Raw genomic sequence first — 23,819 nt, forward strand, 5'->3', positions numbered from 1 at the left:
GCCGCGGCGGCGGCGGCGGCGGCGGCGCGGGGCAGGAGCTGCGCGGCCGCCCCCTCCCCTGCTCGCCTCTCCGGAGCCTGTGCTGGGAAGGCAGTGACAGCGGCGAGAGCGGCGAGAGGCGGCGGAAGACATTAGAGACCGCGGTGCCGAAAAATGAGGGAAAAAATTAATATAAATTCGCCCCCCGCCTCAAACCGGCCGAATTTCGCACAGAAATTTCCCCCGTGGACCCGGCTACCCGGAGGGTGTCCCCCGGACCCGGCGGCTCCGTCTTTGGGGGGATCCGGAGGGACTTTGGGGCACTCGACCCCCCTTTCCCTGCGTTTTTTGGACAAAAGTTTTTTTTTTTTCATAATAAAGAAACGAATTTGCCTGCTCTCCCCCTCCGAGTGGCCCGGAGGCTTTTCCCTTCCCCATCGGTGTGTGTTTAGAGAAAAGTGTGAACCCAAGTAAGTACTGAGTCGTGTTGCCTTGGGGAGGGGGGTTTGCTAACTGAAAGCAGGAGAGATCCGGAGAGAGAGAGAGAGAGAGAGAGAGCAGGGACAGCTTGTTGTCAGTATCATAAACAACCAAAATGGAGGGAGAACTGAGGCATATAACAAAATAAAAATCAGAAAAAAATGCCAAAAAATACTTAAAAATCGGGACTGCTCCCCCTTTTCCTCCTCAAGGTAACAGAATAAAAGCCGTGTCTTCCTGAGCCCGTTTTAAGGTTTCAGGGAGCAAGGAGTTAATATTTATTATTTTTTTTGTTGATGAATTCTTTGGGAAGGCGAAAGCCTCTTATAACTCTCCACCGACAATGAGAAAACGTGAAAATCCCTTTCAGGAGAGAGAAGTAGGGGGAGATGATAGTGCAGAAAGTGCATAACTTTGGGGTAATGTGCAGTGATCCTAGATAAGATAAATGCTGTATATGCTGCTTTATAACTTCCCTTTTTAATGCTTTTTGTGTGTTTGGGGGATTTTGGGAGAGGGGGACTCTTTTCTCTTTCTCTGTCTTTTTTTTTCTTTCTTTTTTTTTTCTTTCGGACCGGAATGCAACGCCTTTGTAGTGTCACTTTCCTGATCTAATTAGGATGTGTGAAGCAGAGAGTAAACCTTTCCGGTTTATAAAGTACGTTTTCGTTGCCTTTCAATTGCAAGTTTTCCTGGTGGCTCCCTCCTCTATTTAAACTGGATTCTTCAAAGGAGTATGGGGTTGAGGTAATGCTCCACAGGGAAAGCCCAGAGTGCTCAGAGGCAGGGCACCTCTTCTGCGACCGGCTGCTGGTTCCCCTGGCATGCTCAGTTCACCTGTTTGTGTCCTACAAGGAATGTATTCTGCAGTCTCCTCGTTTTATTTATATAAAATAATGATGCCTCATCTTGCCTCACATTGAAGTTAATGGGAAAGTGCTGCTGATGTTGGTTCCACGTGGGATCAGGGACATAGCAGGGCATTTTAAAGAGACAGCTTCTCTTTTCCTATAGTTATCATCACCTCTGCAGTACCTCTGCCTCTAGCAAAGGGATGGTTTGTTGTTGCTGGGTTTTTTTGGTTTTTTTTAAATGCAAAGGTATTAAATCAGCCCTGGTCCGATAAATTAGTACAGCTCGATAGGGGGAAAACATGCAGATTCGTTTGGATCAACACATTTCTTTTGTGTATAGCCAGTCTTCAGGGGACTTTTCTTGTGTGTTAATTAAAATGCTGTGTTTTGGAGAGTGGTTTTTGGAATGGATGTTGTAGAAATGAAATAGTCTCAGGTTGTTAATGTTAAAACCTAGTGCTGTTCTGCTAGTTCTGAATTCTCTGATAGGGGGGACATGTGTGTATAACACAATTTCCCTGGCGTTTTGTAAAAGTTGTGAAGTGCATTATTTTTACTTCAGTTTTGTTGGAGACACCTGAGTTTGTTCAAAAGTATTGTASAGCTTGTTCTATACTTAAATCTTCTGAACAGTTCCAAAAGGTTTTGAAAATAGTGAAAATAACTGCAGGTTTTAATTGGCCAAAATAGGGGCTTCTTAAAAATACACCTTAGGCTTGTAATTATAACATCCCTTGGAAGAATTACCTCTGGCTTTGTTTAAAAAAAAAAAAATCATCCTAACTGCAGTCTAGTTTCATGTATGTGTGTGCATGCATGCTTTTAGCATATGTTTTGGCTGATACAGTTTTTTGCTTAATTTTTAACTGGTAAATGTTTAACTGTAATGATGTGAAATGTTCTGCTTGTCTGTATTATCTCCTAAGTATTTTAATTTTCAGTAAAATGTCCTATTAAAAAAATTAACATAATCTCTTAATATGGCAATTTGATATCTTTATGAGGAATTACAAGGTTTCCTTTACACATGCTTTGTTTTTGTAGCCTTTGTGTTTAATCCTAGATTAAAAATTGAATACAGGTATCTGGCTCTAGAGAGAGAAGATGGAGTACTGAACTTATAGGGAGGCTATTTCAGCAAAGTTTTCTTTGAAATTCTTGATGTTGAATATAATTGTGATAGCCCTCTGTTCAATAGCGTGTGTTCACAAGTGATCTGTACCTTTTCTGCAAGGATGACTAAAGAAGCTGTTGTACAGTAGTTGTTGACTAGGATAGTCTTGTGGTTACAGATTTTGGAAGAAATCTCAAACTCTTCCAGTGACTCACAGTTGTGAAAATTAAATCACATCAACTACACTTAGGCTTGAAAAAAGGTTCATTAAGGGAGAAAAATTGATCAGTTTGTATAAAGGAATGAAATTCAACATCTTTCCAAAACTGTCTTTTCATGGTTTGGAGGTGTTTCTTATAGTTAGTAAGAATTCATACTTTGAAGTTCCTTTCCAAATATTTCTTACACTGATTTTTCTTTTTGTTGACTGAAGTTACATTCTCTTGAAATGTATAGAAATTTGATGAATTAATAGCAGTGTGCCGTGTCTTGGGGTTTTTTAATACACCAGGGTAGATAGATAGTAGTAGACGTACAGAACTAACTTTGTTAAACTAGTTAATGGTTAAACTAGTTAATGAAAATAATATTTGAGAACTCTTCAAATACTGCATCTGTGACAATTGGTACCAAAGTATTTAATATGTTACAACATTTTCACCTATTTAAGAACTTCTAAATCATTGATTTTGTAATGCTGAAAATAGTTATAGGTATAGTTATAGTTATATGATCTTAACAACATTTATGATACACATGTTGTGGAATGTATTTCTTCACTTGAAGTTATGTGTTACAAAGTAAATTCGGTATATCCAAGCGTGGCACAAAATTCAGGACGTAGGAAGGAGGAAGAGGGAAGGGTGTTCTCATAGAATTTGATACTCTTCTAAAGTGGGTTTAATTTGAGGATATAATCCAGATGATGATAGTAGTAGAAAATGAATTTTGTTTAGGGTTTTTTTTTACAAACTTAATTACTCTCTTTATGTACAAAACTGAATTCTTCTTAGAGGGATGATGTGGTGCTTAATAAAAATAGAAGGAACTTTCAAAGCTTCTTTGCTTCTAAGAGTTAAGATAATCTTTTCTATTATACATTGCTCTGGTTCTATACATGATTCAGTAAGATTTTCAAGATTTTCTAAAATTTAAACACCTGAGGAAACAAATATTTATGAGTTGTTGTTGGCAAAGTTACCCTAGATTTTGTCAGTAAACTGGGGAGTTCTAAAAGTATTGAAATCTTTTGTAGATATTTATCAATCCTGTTGAATAGTGTTTTAAAGTTATTAAATACAGTATTCTACAACAGTTCAACAAATGCAGAAATCTAAATTCTCATGCATTAAACTGTTCCTGAATGCTCAGTTCAAGAGTGTTTCTTGGTGTGTACATTTTATTTAGTAATTAGCCTGGAAAATGAGTTTTCCCATGTAGACCTTTGAGATTTAAATTAAGAAAATTTTTTTTTTAAGTTTATATAGTTCAAAAAGACACTACATACAAAGTGTAGCCACTTCTAATGGTCGCCCATCTCTGCAGTTAGTCAAAATGGTGCCCTTAAGTCTCCTACTTTCAGGGCTGTGCATATGTTTTAAAATTAATGGGTTAAAGAGGGCACTGCTCATGTTCTAAATAAACTACCGTTTTTAACTGTTTAAGGTTATTTTGTTAAAATAGGTGTTTTATTTCAGAGTCTGAAATATAAGTTTTTTTATTTTGTATTTATAACATCTGATATTTTTAAAAGTAGATTTTCTCAGCAGACAAATAACTTTTGGGCAGGTTCTTGAACTAGTTTATCTGTTTACCAGAGGGAAATATTCTGGAAAATATGAAGTGTGTTAGACAATTGTCAGATGCAGTGTAGAGTTAAAAGCAGCTAGCAGCCACCTCCACTGAAGTGACAGAACACTTGGTTTCAAGGAGATACTCTCCAAATATCTGCAGCTAGTGAAGATTTCGCTTGCATTACTTCTGAGATAAATGTACAGTATCTATGCACTGAACTGCTAACCATCTTTAACCAATTACCAAATGTTTAGGTAGCCTTAAAAACTATTTTAAAAATAATTCAAGTATGAGAACAAAGTTACATTTTGCATTGATCAGATGTAAAGTGTTTAAATTTCTGAAGTATAGGGAATTTTTTTGCATTTATCTGAGTATCTCAATAATGCAGAATTGTGTATTTTTCCTGTTAATCAAAAAATCACATCTAGCACTTAGTTAAATTTATATTGATTTTTAAATTGTGTGAACTTGTAACTTGAATGTAAATCATATTGGTTAACTCTCATTAGAATCACTTATGCATCTTTCTATATTTAATTTTTAAGTTTTCAAGGAACATAATAACCCTTTATCTGAAATTGAATAGATGCAATTACTATTGAATTTAAAGTGAGCAGTTGTCCATCAGACATCAAATGTGAAAAGCTCTAACTGTATGCTGTTATGAAAACCTATTATTGGATAGAATTGATCACCAGTACTGCAAGTTAAATTTTACTTTTATGTAAACATCATTACTTCAAGTTAAATTTTACTTTTATATAAACTGGCTTGTTAAATTATTTCTTGTCTACTTCAGTGTCAGTGTTCACCTGCTATTATCTCATCTTATAGGGATGAATTAGCAGAAACTAATAGAATTACATTTTTTTTAAATGTTGTCAAGACATAACATGCTTTCAAAAAAAGTTATGTGATAACAGTTGTAAATGATGGGGCCTTCTCATAGAATATATTAAAATAGTTAGTATTTAAATAGTTCCTGGATGTCTTGTAAACAGTTATTGCAGGATGATGGCATTAAAAGTAACCACAGTATATAGTGGGGATTTGAGATGGCTATGTAAGCACTTGAACAGTGAAGAGTGGGAAAGCTTATATAGTTATTCTCATGCTGAAGGAATAAATCAATTTGTATTATAACCTTCTCTGCAATAACTTCTGTTCCTTTTCTAATTCACTCACTGTTCAGAGCACAGAGATAACCTGTGGAATATATTAAAATATGTGGTCATACTGGTGGACTAATTTATACATGCCCAAACCTGATGGTTTCTATAGATTTGCAAGGGCGTGAAAGGRATAGAACATGGCCCAATGTACATAATTTTATTTTATTTGTTTAAAGGAAAGATTTAAAAAAAGGTAGTAAACCACTATAAAATCAAAAAGTGAGATAGATAAAACAAATGAATATAGACAAATGTGGCAGTAATACACAGAACAGTAACTCAAAACTCTGAAATAAAATAGCTCAAATCAGTTTTGAGAAGTTTAGTGGGAATCAGGAAAGCAAAACCTAGAATAGCCATCAAATACAATTAGAATAACTATGCAGAGAAACTTGGAAAAAGGTAGAAGGGGGCTGTTACAGTAAACTGAATTGCTCTAATCTTCTTTTGCACTTAATGTGCTAAATGCCTCTCTCAAAGGAGAATATCCCTAGAAATCAGATTAGAAAGTGTTTAAAGGGAATTATTTATCAAAGTTGTTTTTTTACTAAAGTTAGGATAACTAATAACAATCTCTTCCATACTGTTGTAGATAGCGCTTTATTTGGTATCATTTAACTATGCAGGTTGCTTGACTATAATTTACTACATATTGTACAGATAATTCGCCTGGAAGCCCGACATTGTRTGTTGCTAACTTCCACCCTAAAAGTTTTCCTTATGGTTGTGGGTCAGATTACACTTCTGAGACTGCCAAATCTAAAGTATTTCTCATGAAATAAGATGTAGCTAGCTGATTTTTTCTTATTTCCATTTACTATGAATTGTCATGTAATCAAAAGCAAGGAGAATGTGTCACAAAGCTTATCTTCTCTGTTCATTCATTGAGTAATTCGTATACTGCAGGGTATCAGATTTACTAGGGCAAGATTTCTTAAAAAAGCCCTGCAAATCATTTGAATCTGAATTAATGAGATCTCATTACACTAACTGTTTGAACAGCAGAAAGACCCTGTGTGTGCAAATTAGAATATTTTACTATATCAAGTGTTTGTCACTTCTAATGAAACAGTGTTTATTGTGTTGTGTATGTATTTATSATGAACGTTACCTATATATATTTATATTTAAAGGAAGCCTGTGGCTGGTTAGGGAGAAAGTGATGTCCTTTGAATCAGCTATAATACAGGAATCTTTTTGAAAAGAGACCCTTTTGAAAAGAAACCAGTGATCTTATTACCAAAAAAAAAAAAAAAAAAAAGCAGAAAGAAAGATTCTGGCAGCTTACAATTAAATTTCAATCAAGCCTGTGTAGTTAGTAATAAATGTTGAGTTTTTTTAAACTCTTACTGTCACATGTGGAATTTTCATTTTATAATAATTGTGCATTTAATACAGCTGCCTGCATTCAAGGCTTAACAATAATACAGTATTTATCATACATAAGTATAGATACAATATAAATATGTAAAAGTAGAAATTGCCTATACTATTATTATGTTTTCATAAGATAGTACACTACAAAGGTGTAAATTTGTGGTGTTCACTGCCTGTTACCAGTTACTGGTGCTCTTCTCCCCAAAAACATTTTAGGCAAAATGGGTATTAAACTAAAATAAAACAAATGTAAAAATTCTTTCAGGGTTTTGTGCTCAGTTTAAAAATAAATGTTGTTAAAACTAGTTTTGTTCACTGGGAGTTACTGTGGTCAATACACATTTAATTTGTCTCATCTAGGACATTAAGAAACTGTGAACAAAGTAGCTTAAGAAGAGCTTAGACCTTAGCAGGTAACAATAGATGCCAGTTAATTTGAATCTGGTAGGGTTTTTTTTTTTTTCTTCTTCTTCTTCTTTGACTTGACACAGATTTCTTTAGTTCTTTTAGACTGCTGAATTTCTGTTTAGACTAAACCACTTCTAATTATACCGCAATGCAAACATATAGCTTATGGCTATATTTTAATCAGTTTCAGAAAAAGTAATAAAAATATTATTGCATATGTCAAAGGATGGTGTTGCTCCATGCTATTTTAAGTGGTTTAGGTACAGTTATAAGCATACCAGTACAATGAAATCAGTTCTATTCCTAAACAACAAAGTTACATTATTTGTTACTTGAGAATTTACTCAGAATCATAATATGTTAATTACCTTAATTATTCAGGCTGCTTTTAATATGTGTTGAAATTGCTTTAAAAAATATAATACTTTTATAAAAATAGTTTAATTGCTCATTACTTGTAAAATGTAATGTTTTCCCAGTTGTAAGTTTTAAAGAGTTTTTGTCTTAAATACACAAATGTATTCTTTTCTTTTGATATTGGGACCTAACTGTTTTTTAACTTATTTTAAACTTTTGATCTCTCAAAATCAGTTTGTGGCCCATTAAAGTATTGATATTGATCATTTTTGTACTACAAAAATTGTGCTGAGGAGTAATTAACTTATGCTGCTGATGATACAAGTATAAAAATTGAGATGTAAAGTATCATGGAAAACTTAATCGTAGTGGTATTTGAATGATGGGAACAGCCCCAAACGGCGTGAATGTTAAACTAGCCTATGAGGAAAAGATGTCAGGCTTTGCAGTTTGTAGCACTAATCAAATATGTGGTGAACAGTATCACTGTTTCTCATAGGAAATACCCAAACACACTTGTAGCATCGATTGCTGTAGAAGGCAAACAGAAAACTAGATTATAGTTTCAGAAACGATAAACTATGAAATACGTTTCTTTGGAAAATATTGTTTTTAGAGATCTCCCCTGTAATATAATATTATTTTACCTTTGAGAACTTAACCATTTCAGATTATTTGAGAACAAGTAAGTTAAGTCCATCTTGAGTAATACTTTTGAGATTTCAGTACAGTTTTTATCTATGCATTGTGTAAAACAAACTTCATACTCTTCGTTATGGTTAAATATTTGTGCTGAAAGGAAAGTGCATTTGAGCTGGTTCATTTGATTGGAGTAGGAAGGTGTTTTGATTTGGGAAGGGTAAATATATGTGATTCTTTTCTGTTTTTCTGAATTTAGCCTAATAAGTATACCAAACATAACAGGAGTCTGGATCTTTTCTCAAGCCTTGAGTGAAAAGGGAGGTGCAGTTAGGAAGGGACTCTGCTGACTTAAGTCACTGGCCCTCGGTCTATCAAAATATCTGCCTCTGTGAATTGATAATTTCCATCGCACAGCAGTATTGCACCCTTGAAACTCATCATATGTTCAGTGATCTTGAGATAAATTCCACAGTTCTTCATTAGGCAGATTGAATTCACTAAAAGTTTTGTTTGAATAAGAACTTGAGCATTGTGCTATTTGTTCCAGTACAGGCAATGTTTCCATCAGGTGTTGAGCTATAGGAAGTCTCATTTCTCTGAACAAACCCACAGAGACTTCACGGATGCCCTAAACTACCCTTTGAGGTCATTCCTGTTACAGTTCTAGTTGTTACACTGCACTTACATATAATATAATTCTTTCAACAAAGCTTCCATGTTTTATCATAAAGGATGGTTTTATGTAGATGATTTAACTAAGAAACATAAAAGCAGGCAGAAATTTGCTGTCAAGTTGAAAGTGCTCTGTAACTATTACATGAAGTAGTGCTTAAAACACATTTGTTTCATTGGCAGAGTGAGACCTGTAGTTTGAAGAAGGCAAAGCTTAGCTGATTTGTCAACTCTTCCTCCGCAAATAGAGGTTAAAATTTGTTATAGCTCTTGCAGCCTAATAGTGCTCTGAATATTCTCCATACGTATATAGGCAAACTTTTTGTAACTTAGGCCTTTGTAGGAAATTCAAGAGGGCTAGTGGATGGAGCTCATGGGATGTTTGTATCCCTCTTATGGATGAACTGCATTTAGCAACTTTGTAAATTCATGATGTGATTTTTATATTCAGAGGTACATCTGAGAGAATGTGTAGTCAAAAATATGTGTATCCTCACTGTGTATAGCAGAGTTAAGTCTTAAGAAGAAGTATTCTACCCTCTTGCTTTGGGTATTTAGACAGGTTACATGGAGGTAAACATTTATGCAGGTGTTTTCCTCCACTTGATGCATTTATCAGTTGTTGAAGAAGTCTGTTGAGTTTTGTTGAGAAGTACATAACAGTGACTGGCCAAGTTATTAAATGACCTGAACTACAGAATTGGTAGATGGAAGAGGGAGACTTTTCTCCTGACCTTGAACGGGTTATTTGCATGGTTCCTTGGCCTCTTCAGCAGTGCTTTGCTGCAAGTCAGAACAGAGGAACTTGAAGAAATACTCCATAAAAATGCATGTCTCAGGTTCCTCTGGCAAAGCTTAAGAATCCACTTGAATGCTGATAGTTCTTCTTCGCTGTGACCTCCAAAATATTCAGCCTGTCCTTCCTGCTCTCCAAATATGATCATTTTCATCTATCAATTTCTAGGTAGATCATTAGTAACTGTACAGTAGTAACTGTACAATAGTAACTGCATATTCTGTAGGCTAACAATTTCAGCCTGTTTCAGAACAGGAGATTCATGTTAAAGTTGAAACACTTCCCAGGGAACAAATGGTATTTCCACATCTTTTTTTTTTTTTTTTTTTTTTAATTGTAACATGCCTCCAGATTGAGGTAATTTCATGGTGGCATTCATGAAAATGAGTGATCTTTCAGGTTGTCAAGAACGAAGCCATTCAGGGCTTTGTAGGTTAAACCCAGTATATTTTAGCATCTTTCAGAAACTGGTGGTCATTCAGGGTACATCATGGAACAGTAGTCATGTGTTACTCAGCAGGGCATGCTGCTTCATGGTGGGACTGCAATGTCCTGAATTTGGGAGGAGCAGACCTGCACTGAAGGTTTAGTTGCTCTCCATAGTGTGAGCTGGGAACTGCTTTACTGTGGCTTTTACAAATAAATGAATTCTTAGAATAAGATTCTTCACTCACCAACTTATTTTTTTTTCCCTGCAGTGTCAAAAACGGACATTTTGGGATGATTTTTACAAATCTGTGAACTTAAAAGGGCAATTAATGTAACCACATATGAAGTCAGAGTATTTGAAAAAAATCCTCTAAATGAAAATCCTGGGAAAATATTTAAGACTGCCTTTAAAGCAAAGAAAAATAACTGCCACACTAAAGTGATGATATTTTTCAGCCAAATAAATAGTACTTAGATGTTGGGGGGGGGGGTGTTATGACTTCATTTAGCAATAGCTTGAATCCCTCAGTAAGAGAATGTCTATATACTAATATATTTGTGAATATAATATATAATGTACATTTAGAAAAATTTAGTTTTCAGTAACAAAAAAATCAGAACTAGATCAAAGCATTTTTTTATGCTATGTCCATATACATATATGGCATTTTTTGAGATGAAAAGCTTAGGTGTCTTGGTACCCTGAGGTATTCAGAACCCTGCCCTGTTTAGTACTTGGAAGTGTACAAACACAAAGCTCTTACGCTGCATACAGATGGTGTGTGATTATGTGCTTCCTAAGGTTAGTGAGACAGTTTGTTGTTTTTGTGTCTCTGAATTCAGAATTAAAAGTGATATGTAATGATATGTTACCRACTTAGTAACACACAGCACTTTAATCCAATATAAGGTGTGTCTATTGTAGAACTTCAATGTAAATGTTATGTGGCTTTAGACTTGACTTTCTAGTACTATAGATTGTACCTAAGAATAAAACTGTTTTGTTTTGTAAGAATTACTGTCTCCCTCTGGTGTATTTGCCTTTAATTGAATTCTGTTCTGTGATTTATTTATTTATTTATTTWTTATTTTTTGCATATGATTGTGCTCATGATTTTTCCTCCAAATGAATACAGATAGCATTGTGCTTCTGCTGTGATTATTATACATAGCACCTCTGAGTCAGCAGATCAAAAGTTATGTTTACTGAAAGACAGAATTGATATTTTATACTTTTTTTAGATCACTTAAAAATAGCTGCATCAAAAGAGATTATGCCTTTAACATGCTAATCCACTAAGCCATTATACATCATTCTGTAGGGAATGTTTTATACTAGGCAGCTGTCTCTTACTAGAGTCCRTTTGAAAGGTTTCAGGTTATTACAGAAATATATCCATAAGCTTGAATTCTTACGGAGAGAGGCTTCTTTTAATATAATGTATAATATGTGCACTACCCAATTGCAGCCTTTTTTCCAATAACTGCTTTAGCTATCAGTATGGTTTGGCCTGTTTTAAGTACTCTGGCCATTTGAGACAAATTGTTGATAAAAAATGGCATATGCAAAAACCTTCTCTGAGTGTGTGCGGGGTAACAGTTCCTAATTTTAATAGAGAATATTATGCTGTGGTAACCAAATATCTGAATGGAGTGCTTTACTGATTATATGAAAGATAGAGTGAAGTAGGGTGAGAGTTTGTGTCAGATGCATTGAAGACACTGAAGCTCATCTGAAGTAGTAGTTTCAGTTGCTAATCTTGCCCAAAGTTCCTCTGCTGCTTTGTGTTTTTAGCAGTTGCATTTTCTTCATTCAATTTTTTGTAATTGTATACCAGACTGCGTAAAAGAGTTGCGCAAACAAGGGAGACAGTAATACTGACTTTGCAGAAAATTCTGTAAAGTGCACAAAGTGCTACTGAAAAATACAGTTCTGTCTAATCTTTTGACTTCAGAAACCCTAGGTATTACTTGTAAGAACAGTAGATACAGGTATGTGTTAGACTGACATTTGACCACAGATTGACTGCCACTTTGTACATCTGCGACTAGAATCTTTTAGTTATTAAAGATGAAAACAAATAATTTGCATATAGATGAATTACGGTGCAAAGTTTGCTGAAAGAGCTTAGCAATAACCATTTTCCTTTACTTTTACAGTTGCTAATTCAAAATGGTACAACATGAGAGAAACGTTTAGTTAGTTATTACTACTTGATATTCTATTCTGGCTAGTTATAGAGCTCTACTTAATGTTATCTGACAGGTTAGACTATTTAACTTGAAAATCTGCTGCTGCCTGACTGGTGAGCTGGGACATTACCTACTGTGATATGCGATTGGCAAGAAGTCTGAAAACATTTTGAGGCAAACTTGGCCCTGCTTGAAACTAATAGTTAGGTAAGGTTTGATACATTTCTTAGTGACATATTAAAATGCCTTTTGCAATTTGGGCCAATGTATTTTTGAACCGGAGAAGTGTGTTTCATATAATCTAAAAGACTTCTAGTGTTGGGTGGTATTAGCTCTCTAAGTTGAAGTATGGTTCGTTCTTTTGTTACCCGAGTAGGCTATGGAAAAGTACAACTGTAGCACAACATGTTGTGTTGTTATCACTTACATATACAGCCATCTGCAAGGAACAGTGCAATAACGAGAGACAGGGAGTATATGGGAAAGAAGATAGCATGTGGGAAGAAGTAAAATGAAACACTGTAGGGCCCACACTGAGTATGCAATAACAGTGCAAAGAACATTATCCTAACAGTGTTCTGTTGTAAGGCTGTGTACTAGTTGTATGTGAAAATACTTCCTAAATAGTGCATATCAATTATATTAGTAATTATAATATTTTCAACAAGGAGTTTTATGTTTCGGTAGAACAAAGTACTGCATGGAAGTAACTATGTTAATCTTTATGTAAATTGTTTTTAAATAGGCTGTGGAATAAGATTGTGTTCCAGACAGTCACAGTTTAAAATCCTGAAAAGGAAGGAATTGTTGTAAATTGTTTTGTTCTGAAGCTGTATACCCAATCTTCCTGGCAGATAGGATACTTCATTCTTATAAGGCTGTATTTTCTCTGAATAATTAGCTGGAGTTACCTACATTTGAACTAATTGCTGAAGTTAGCCTAACTTGGGTGAAAATGATAATGCTGAAAAACAGTACATAAATCACTTTGTAGAGCTGGGTTGTTAACTGCATTAGTAAAAAAAATATGTTTTTTGGCTCACCAGTTTAAATTAAAAAAAAATAAAACACCTAGTGAGTTTTGTGTGTGATCAGGATAGGGAATTACTTAATTTATATGTATGGCCAATGCAGAAAAGAAGAATGTCTCTAAATTCAGCAAGTGGTGTGTGTTGCTCTAAAGGCAGCAAGTGACTCATGTGATCATCTTAGCAGCTGGGCAGCAAGATTAGAGAGCCACTACGTACACATTCCCTTACAGAGGGGTCCAAGCTATTGCTAAATGAAGTTGTATTACAGCCAACAACCAAATAACTGGCATAAGAAAATAGTAAATAAGTGTGTCATCAGGTTAGTGCAGTACTTATTTTAGACGGTCTTTAAAGTGGAAAAAAAAATCTTTTTAAAGTTTTGTATTTAGCAGATTTTTGTCCTTTTTCAAACAGTCTAACATCATATGTGGTTACATATTAATTGTCCCTTTAAATATGCAGACTTGTAAAAATCATCCTGAAATGGCTGTTTCTGACACTGCAGGAAAAAACAAAAATGTTAGCGAGTGAAGAATCTTATTCCAAAGAATTCATTTATTTGTAGAAGTACTAAAAATATGTTTGTATCATGAAGTATTTTGATTTGAACTGAAATTGGCAAAGCGTATACTTCTTGGTCACTTGCTAATTTGAAGACTTATTCATGATGTTATTCCTCATGTATTTCCTAATTGTAAGAATTTATGAAGTTTGTTCCAAATTATCTTTAAGTTTTCCTGGCATGCCAGTATGGATTAGTGAAGTATGTATTCTTTTTATTTTTTTCTGAGTTTCCCTAATCTATTTTTTTTTACTCAGATACCTGCCTTTCTTAAGAAAGTTGCTAAACATTTATGAATGCTTTGTCCTTTATATTTACAGCTACAGATCGATTTATAACTAGTAGTTATGAATGTAAACTCAAAACTGTCACCCTGTCAAATACCTCTGTAGAAGTAAACTTGGTAAGAACTTTCAATCGTGAGGACCAAAGGACATAAATTTGCCTGTTGTGATCCAGTAAATTGATACAGAAATCAAGAAGACATGAATATGGAGTTCCTTGGTGCTATTTTTAGTGTCAACTTTCAGACCAGAATTATGCTTTAAAGATGAGAATGTATTTACTGAAGAGGAGTTTTTATATTTAAAAAGACAAGGCAGACAGGAGGTCAAGCCCTTGATAAATTCATTATAGTGAAAGAATACCAGAAGAGTGTGTGTTCCTAGCATTACTCACTGTGTCCTGCTGCCCTCAAAAAGATTAAACAGTTTGTTTTTCTTTTTGTCTGCTTCAGGGTCTCTGGATTTCTACTTTCTCTCTTTTGCTGTCTAGTAATGACTTGTTTCYTGTATTGTTAATCTCTTTCATGTTTATTCCAAGTTTGTGCAGCTTTCCTTACTAAGAGTTTTCATTTGTATCTCTAAGATAAAAATGATAACATAAAGTAGGGTTGTCTAAAATTGTCAGTGCATCTGAAAACTACCCTCTCAAAATGAACCATTATTTTAATAACATTATAAAAACGTCTTGTTCATCTGTCCCTTTTGTTTTGCATATGTTTATATTTCTTTGTAATTAAGTCTCTTATTCATTAGTATTTTGAAATCTTTGATTCATAGGAATTCTTCCATTTTTTATTTCTTTTGATTCACCATTTTCTGAATCTTTCCTTACTACTTTTTTTAATATGTACTATTTTCCTGTACCAAATTGCTTTTCTTTTTTCCTACTCTGCTTTCATCATTTTTCGGTCACACATTACTCATCAGCTGCAGAAGAAAAATGTTTGTGTTCTTACTTCTGCACTGCCTAGTCTGATGGTGCTGTGTGACATAGGAGTATCAGGCAACAAAAGAGATACTTGTATATTGATAAGTAGCTTATAGATAAAGTGCTAGCAGACTGTGGCCAAAGATATACCTGCAAAATTTGTGGAGGAACCTCCACGGCTTGTGCTGAGACACTTCCCTTGCTTCTTCAGCACGCTCTGTTTGTTCAGAGCACCTTTTGCACAGCTTGGAGAATAATACACAAACAGCTCTACTGAGAGAATATTTGCGTGAACCTGGACTTTRTCTTGTTTATTTGTTTGTACCTTTCAGAATTATGCCCAAAATTTTTGAACCCACAACTTTTGAGCCACAAATTTGTGCTGCTGATCCCCACTGAACCAGAGGGGAAGTGTCTTCTCATGGTTCCCACAGAGGAACGCTCTTAAGCTACACGTAGCCAGAAGTACGGTATTTTCTTTAATAAATTTGATTTCCAAATGGCCAAAGGGAAACAGCCAGCCAATACGAATATCTCATACTTGTGTGAGATTGCCTCCTTTAAGCTGGCATCTTTAAGAAAGATAGGAATAGGAAAGTATGAAATGAATGGGCAATATCTTGCTTAATATAGTCCTTTTCTGCCCTGCTCCCCATGCTACTCCATTCTTGAGGGGGGAATCATCATTGTGTTCCCATCATAGGGCTGTTAAAAAAACAGGGATATTTCAAAGGAAGTTGAGGGGCTGGTTCTGAGGCTGCTTCTGTCCTTCTCCAGAGAATTTTGTGAGTGTTTCTGTGATGGTGTGTGCCACCTGCCCAGTATGCTTTCTCTGACAGGAAGACCTACAACTGAGAAAAAGAAAAAAAAAATGATTTGGGGAGAAGTTGCCAGCTGTTTTTGAAAAGCTCATCCTGTGCTCTCTGACAGCATTTCTAAGGGCTAGAGCTGCAATCTCACCACTTTCCTTGCACCAGTGGAGATCTGGCAAATTGGTTGAAAGTAATAAGCTGATCTGAAGAGACTCTTTAGCTCTTCAGTTTCAGTTGTGGTCGCAGTATCTGATCCTTTTAAGGAGTGATGAGCTTCCCGGTGACAAGAGAATTGCGGTAGCTGCCTTTGAAAAGAGAGAAATTTTGGTTGTGGTATCCTCTGAGAAAGCAAGCTTTCTGGGGCAAGCTTAAAAATAAAGCCTAGGAAGGATTGGGGCCTAGATAACTGAAGCGTTCTTCTCCAGTAGCTATAGATACTGTGGTCTTTCACAGGAGAGCAGTGGACAGGAAGAATGTTTGTTTCTAAGCAGTGATGACCATGTAAGAATAAATAGAACTAAAGGAGGCCTTAGGAGTTATGTTGCTTTGTTCATGTCTTTAAAAAAAAAAAAATAGTATCCATTTTTAGGATTCAGTGTACTAGAGCCTGAAAAAGAAAACACAGCAGGCATTTGTCCCCTGACAAGCTTACAGTGTTACTTTGAGAAAAAGAACATGAGAGACGTGAGGGGGGATGAAGTTAAAATACTTGCAGTTACATATACGCGTACTGTTTAATTTGGGGTGTTAATTTAACAGCAGTGGCTGACACTACTGCTGTTGTATCAAATAGTAAAATCAACTGTCCCCTCACTTAGGCAAAGCCAAATTATATTACTCTTAATCATTGCCATGTGCACTCCTAGGCTATCCTGCTTTTCAGGCCCTAGATCACTGAAGGAAAATACAGAGTGGGATGCTAGTTCTCAGAGCTGTATGCATCCTGCAGATGGGAGTTCATAAGCCAGTTTGCTGGCTGGAAACTTATACATGGATCTTGACAATGGAACATATTTATGCAGAGCTCTGGTATGCTCTCTAGTATGTTTGATGTTTTGCCTCAGGCTCTGGATACTTTGAGAAATCCTGCCCTTCAGCCAGCCTGTACCCTTGTGAAATACCTAGTTGCTTGTACATGGTTTCTGGCTCTTGTGATGGAGGGACACTACTTGTCCAGCATACATCACGGCATTTGTACCATAGGCACTTCAATAGCAAAACAGGAGAGCCTGCAGTGCGTGCACAGGATAAAATGCAGCGTGAAAGCAAAGTAAATGGCTCTTGTGGTTTTCTGAGGGTTGTTTTTTAAGAATCAAGTTTCTGTGGCATTTTTCAGGAGAACCTGTTTTGAGATTACTGGGCCTAGTTTCTCAAAACTATTGTCTTTATAATCCGTTTAGAGCACAGCTTTCACTGACTTCCACTGCAACTGCCTACATTAAGCATTTCAGCAAATCCCTCCTTGCAGACCCATGCCAAGGACCCAGAAAATTAATGGCTGCTTCTGCAGTGTTCAGTTTGAATGGCATAGAGAATCTCTAGCTGAAGCTGAGAAGAATACAATTCTCTAGGACAGCATTCAGTTATCTGACGCAAAAGGTTAGTTTCTGAATGAGAAAAGGGGTTGCAGAATAAGCAGTCAAGAATTGGCCAAATTCGGGTAGATTTCACAGGAATGACAGCTCTGCCACCCTCCCCGTCTAATTTCAAGTCTCCATCCTGAAGGACAGGGGTTCAGAATTCTACTTGGAAGAATCTGCCAGAATTTTTTGACACAAACTAAACTTTTTTTTTTTTTAACCTTAGCCTTTATTTTTTGAAATGGCTGTAATATTTTGAATGAATAGAAATAAAGAAACAAACCACTGAAGTAGACACTAACTTGTAAAATTTCAGCCCGAGTGATGGCAGTTTGGCAAAGTTGTAAGTTTTCTTATGTAGAGAAGATTGTCTTACAATGACAAGTGTCAGGCAGCTAAACAAAATATGATACTACTAATTCTGCCGGTAGTAAAATATGCTGGGTTTCAGTTAGCATTTGAACCTACTGCCCGCACTGTCAGTTCTTGTGTAAATTAACACAGGAATTATTTTCCTGCTTTAAAATCAAGGGTTGATAGAGAACCCTTATCTCAGGTCTTATCAATCCAATTGAGGCCCAGGATGAAAAATACTGTATTTAATCAACCTGATAAATGCTGATCAAATTCTATGCGTGTGTGTGTGTGTGGGGGGGGTTAATAATCACAGTTATATTTGTGTGCATATCAAAGTCCTATGTTCTGTTTCTGATAGTCTCAAAAAAAACATGTAGTGAAAGACACAGGAGCATGGCAAGCGTGTAGTGATAGTTTTCCCAGAGTAATCTCCCAGTCTCCAATAATTTGCTGGTTGAGGGTTTCCTGAACCAGACATGGTGTTTCTGTGCTTATTAATCCTTAGTGGACTTTTTCCATGAACTTTGCCAGTGACCTCTTGAGCCTCTGTAAGCTTCCAAGTGTCTAAACACCCTGTCGCAAGAAATTCCACAGCATAAAGATGTGAAGATCCAGCATCTTTTCTTCTTGAACCTGAGTTCTGGTAATTTCATTTGGTGTCTCCCATTCTTTTATTGGAAGAGGCAGTTACTACCAGTCTGTTCACCTTCATCTGTCAGTGTCTACCCACTTTAATGCAGGTATACTGGCATTTCAGCAGATCTCCCTTATCTACATGTTTATTGATTCCTTCATAGAACTCCACTTGCTTTGTGGAGCTTGATTTCCTTTTCCAAAAGTTGAGTTGTCTCTTCACTAATATGTCATATTTATTCATGTGACCCCCTCCTATTCTTATTAAAGTTCCTAATGATTTGCCTGATGTAGATGTCAAGCTTACTGTTCTGTAGTTCTTAATGAATGTTGGGAATTGTTAGGAAAGGAATAAAAACAGGCAATGATCCATGGTGTGTCAGTGTCTTGAATACCATAAGTAGTTCTGGTCTTATCTTGTCATAGGAGATATATCTAAAATGGAGAAAATACAGGGCAAGGTGATAAATATGATCAAAGTAGTGAAACAGCTTCCGTCCAAGGAAGGCCTAAGTGGACTTAGACCTTTCAGCCTGGAAAAGAGACTACAAAGGGAAAATTCATACAAGTTTCATATTGTAGGCAGGCGATCACAGAGGAATCATGAGCAGTATAGATGGGATGAATGAGAAACAAAATCATTCACTGAGGGGAAGGAGAAATAGCAAGTGACAGGTTCAAAACAAGCTAAAAGAAAGTGGTTATTAATAAAATGTGTAATGAAGCTGTGGAACTCCTTGCCATGGGCTATTAAATCCATCTGGCTCAGAAAATGCCTAAACCACAAATGGTGATACTTCCCCAGAATACCATATGTTTGCCCTGTCATACACTTTTTCCTTGTGATCTGCTGTTGACTGTTGCTGGAGTAAGGATGCTGGGTGGATGGACTTCTGGTCTGCCCCAGTGGGACCATTGCTGTGGTCTGGTGAGAATTCAGGGACTCAGTCACTGCCACTGAGCCAAATGCCTGGCTGTCATAGGCAACCATATCTGTCTGTTTGTAAACTTGCATAGATCCACTTGCAAACTAATTACATTTTTCTGCTCTTCACATCCCTATCTTTTGGCATGTGCATTTAAAAGCAAAGATTTTTTTGGTTCGAAACCCTTTTAATTTCCAGCCTAAGCTTACTCATAGTAAACTTACATTTATTCTTTATGCCGACCCTGCTAGTTTCCTCTCTGGTGTATTTATTAAGACCTTTTGTGACTTATGTCAGCTGTTTTGTTGTGATACACCAAATAAATCTTTTGTGAATATGTATTACCGGATTTATACAGGGTGTTTTCAGCAAGATCTTGCTAGTCTGCCATAATGGCATCTCTGTGTTCCCTTCTGCACTGGAAATACAGTTGCTTTTTTGAATCATCATATTTTCTTCTTTTCTTAACCAGCTTTCATTAGTGACTTACATTAGCTGCTTATAGAATGACTATACATAGATTTTCTCCTTCTCTATTACTTCCAAGTGATGATTCTTCACCTTTCAGCAGAAATTGTCTCTGGGTGGGCTACCCTGTCCTTTACTGTTGCTTTCCATCCCATTTCTGTTGCAGCTGTCCTTGGCATTTGTCAGCTTTTCCTATAGGTTGTTTCAGTCTGTGCCGTACTGCTGATGCCACCTAGTTTTGTATTTTCCACAGATTTTGTAACATTCTCATAAGGGCATAAAAAATTCATAAATGAAAATACTGAATCAAAAAAGACTGAAGACCAATCTTGGCAAAATTCCAAAAATAACATCCTTCCACCTTTCAGAAAGAAATCTTTTCTCATCTCCTCTTGAGCTGCTGCTTTTCATGCTTTATGGTTCTTGAACTAACCCCTGTCATCTCAGCTCAACAAACTTCTCATGTGGTAATGTATCACGTTTCTTACTGAGTTAGACTAGAACTGTTGTGCTTCTTTTGTCTAAAGCATATGTTGTCATGTCAAAGAAAGGAGTTAACGTTTGACACAGCTCAACTCTTAAAAATCAGTTATGTTTTATTCTATTTTGTCTTTACCTTCATGTTTTCATTCTTTCATTCTTTAGTGCTCCAAGCCTTAGGCCATGCTATCGTAATGTATTGTGTGTCCAGATCACTTTTCCCACCTTTCTTTAATATTGAATTGAGGCAAAATATTTATTTGGATTTGATGCTGTTTTGAGACTCTTCAGTCTCATCACATGGCAGTCGTGCTTCCTGTTAAATCAGAAGATGGTTCTATTATTTAAATATGAAAGGTAATGATAATTGTTGTGGGAGCAATGAATTGAAACAGTTGCCCAATGTATCTCTTTGTTGTTAGTAATTATTCATTGTAGGTATTTGGTAGACTTAGTTCTGACCAAGCTTATTTTATTCAATAAAATATACGTGCCTCTGATAACGTGAGTTTAGTCATTTAGTACTCTTGTCACCCCTGGTAAGGTGAGGGCATCTTGCAGTGCCATGACACTCCGCAGTGGTGCTCACTCTGCTCTGCGAGGACTGTACCCTTGCCCTGCTCTTGGCTGTTGCGTTCATGAGCCAGAAGTGATGCCAAGGCTGTTTCTGTTTAACAGGTACTAACATTTCTGCTGTTCCTGACACTGGACTGTCACTCAGTGTGGTCAAAGACAAGAGACTGCAGGAAGTCCATAGGTGCAGTTTATTGGTGATTTACACTGTGAGTTAGGGCTGCAGTAGGCCCTGTTCTTCCCTTTACCAGAGATGGCTCTTCTCTGCCTCTTCTCTCATTCTGGCACCAGGCCACTTCAAAGACCTAGGCTGTGTGAAAACAAACCGCATTTTTTGCAGGGTTAACTCTTGACTGCTTTAGCTCTCCAACCTGGTACACTGTGTGGTCAGATGAGTGCCAGTGTGAGAAGCAGAGGGAGGAGAGGGGAAGCACTGGAGCTTAATTTAAACTGACTGAATGTGGAAGCACCTCCAAAATAACTACGTTCTTGTCAGCCTGTGCTCTGGGCTGATAATGTGTCCACATCCAATCCAAAAGTGTATGCCAGAGGTAGCGCACCCTGCCGCAGAGCTGGTTGTATTAGCTTTACCCTGCTTTCACTGCAGAGCCCAGCCTCCAGCGGAGCAGTGACTTGCACCCAGCCAGCTTGGGGTGGTGGCATGGCACGTTTGCCTCTGCCCAGCAGTTGACCTATGGTAAATCAGACACTCACTTTAGGTGGAGTTAGCTAGTTGTGGAAATAGCTGCGTTTGGCTTTTGCTTTGAGGATTGGATCCAGAGATGAGAAAATAATTGCTGAAGCTGCTTGCAAAGCAAGCTATCAAATCTGATGAGAAATCAGATGAGGTTAACTGCCGGCAATTATCTGTACCATATCTAGATCCATGATGAGTGATTCTTCAGTGTTTAAAGAAAAAAAAATAGTGTGGTCTCACAGTGCTGGTTTCTGTGGTCCTGTAATTAAAGTGAAGTGTAAATATGAGCCCTCTTCTTTGCAAGTACAAGATTTTGGGGGGAAAACCATAAAGTTTTTGTGACAACTGTGGTAGCAGTGAGACTAGAATACACATGGCTGACCTATTCTGAGCTCCTCTCTGGGATACAGACTCCTGTGGAAGCAACTCCCTGCTTTGGTAAGCTAATGACTTTAGAAAGGGATGTGTTGAAATCATCAGGCCTTTGTACCTGTTCTTGTCAGCACTGAGCCTTTTTTCTTAGCCATTCTATCCCATAATCTTAACTCTTTTTGACCAGTTTGTACCCATCCCGTTAGCAGGTGTTTCCCCCAACACTAGTCATGGTTGCAGCTTGGGCTAATTGGCTGTGCTGGGAGAAAACAGTATGTTGGGGGAGGCTGGCAGAAGATTATCATCACTACAGGCCAGAAATAAGTGAAGCGTGTGTGGTCAGTAATACGTAACAAGTGTGGTTTAGTAAGACGAACTTCCAGCTCTCTCTGCAGCAGAAGAGGATGCATACCTTCCTTTACTTCTGCAGACTTCTGTGATATGATAGGGGGCAGGAAAGAAATTCAGTTCCTACAGCCAAGTTTCTACGTGTTACTTTCTCATGTGTTCTTAATGATAGAAGGCTTGGGTGGGTGCTGTGCTGTCAGACTTTGTTATGCAGTATTAGCTGTTCGTCAGTCCTTACCTTGTGTTCACAGTTCTTGCAAGTATTTTTTTTCTTTTCTTCCCGAAAGATTGTTTGTTTCTGTGCTTACGAACGCTGATAGCATGGGCCTGAGTCTCCACGTCTCCCTCGCCTGCCCTCTGCTATCCCAAGCTCTATGTGCAGGACAGTTGCAGTTTGAAATTTGCGGTTGTAACATTATCTGTTCCAAGTTAAAAATCCTACTAAAACAAGTGGTGTACATTGCACCAGATCCACTTCAGATATGTCTGTTATTGTGTGCAAGTTAGACCATGTTTTTTAAAGGATTGCTAGATATTATATTTTAAGAGATTGGTTAGTGGTAGGAAATAAGGCTGCCACGTGAAAATTTCCTTGAAGAGTCCAAATGCAAAGATCTTGTATTAAAATTTATCCAGTTGTCCAGCTTTTCTTAACAGAAAGTTCATAGGTCATAGAAACAAGTGCTATATGAAATTTCAAATTTGGTGGTAACCTGCTTTTAAAGAAAAACAGTAATATACCCCATTTTAGAATGCAACGCAATTATTTATTTACTGTTCTGTGCTGTCAAGATATGCCCCTATTAGTTTTTATTCATCTGTATACTGAACTGTTTGGGTTTTTATCTTGTTTATTTTTATCTGTAGAAGCCAGGACAGTCTTCTGAAGATTTCATTGCCTTTTTTTCTGGATGCTTTCTATTTCTAGATTCGTTTTTTCTTTTTTCCTAAGAAAAGGTGACCATAACAAGATTGTAAATAATCCTCTCTGTATTCAAATATGTTCAACAGTGAACATTGCCTTGCACATTGTTAACACTGCTGCCTTGTTTCTGTTTTGCTTCACTTATCTTTTTAGGCCCTCTCCTCTTCTTCACAGTATTCTCTGGTTTTAACCAACTTTGTTATCTGCCAAATAAAATGGCAGGGGGCAGGGTGAGGGGGAGAGATTTCTTTCTTGTAATTGTTCAGTTAAGAGAGCCTTGGTGTTCACAGTCCACCTACAATTTGTCTATGTTTCCTCTTCCTTGCTCTTCTTTTTCCCCTGTCCCATCATCTGCTCATCTTCATCGCCATCCCTCCTGCCTCCGTGATCTTTGTTTGATTTTTGGAAGAAGCTGGAGGCATGGTTAGTTGCCAGAAGAGCTCAGTTATTACTTACACAGGGAAACTTCGTGCTGTCCAACAAGAATGCTATTCCTAGCCTTCAGGGCTATATCTAAAGGGCACAGAGTTTCCACTCAAAATTTAAGTAGATTAGATTATGTATACATATTTG

The 23,819-nt window shown here is 36.8% G+C and overlaps 1 long non-coding RNA gene across 5 annotated transcripts in view; it reads left to right on the forward strand.

Annotated features, from left to right (window-relative positions):
- The first annotated feature begins 51 nt into the window (after positions 1-51).
- Positions 52-23,819, forward strand: part of LOC112978648 — a 29,209-nt gene continuing 5,441 nt past the window's right edge. Inside the window, exon 1 of one of the 5 annotated variants that reach the window (XR_003257951.1) lies at positions 52-449. This is a non-coding gene — a long non-coding RNA (uncharacterized LOC112978648). Of the gene's footprint in view, positions 450-12,425; positions 12,478-13,597; positions 13,621-22,015; positions 22,040-23,819 lie in introns of those variants that run through there. The other 4 variants (XR_003257950.1, XR_003257952.1, XR_003257953.1 and 1 more) reach the window with 4 other exon arrangements.

The sequence above is a fragment of the Apteryx rowi genome, unplaced genomic scaffold (assembly GCF_003343035.1).
Source record: "Apteryx rowi isolate R43461 unplaced genomic scaffold, aptRow1 scaffold_959, whole genome shotgun sequence".
Lineage (NCBI taxonomy): Eukaryota > Metazoa > Chordata > Aves > Apterygiformes > Apterygidae > Apteryx > Apteryx rowi.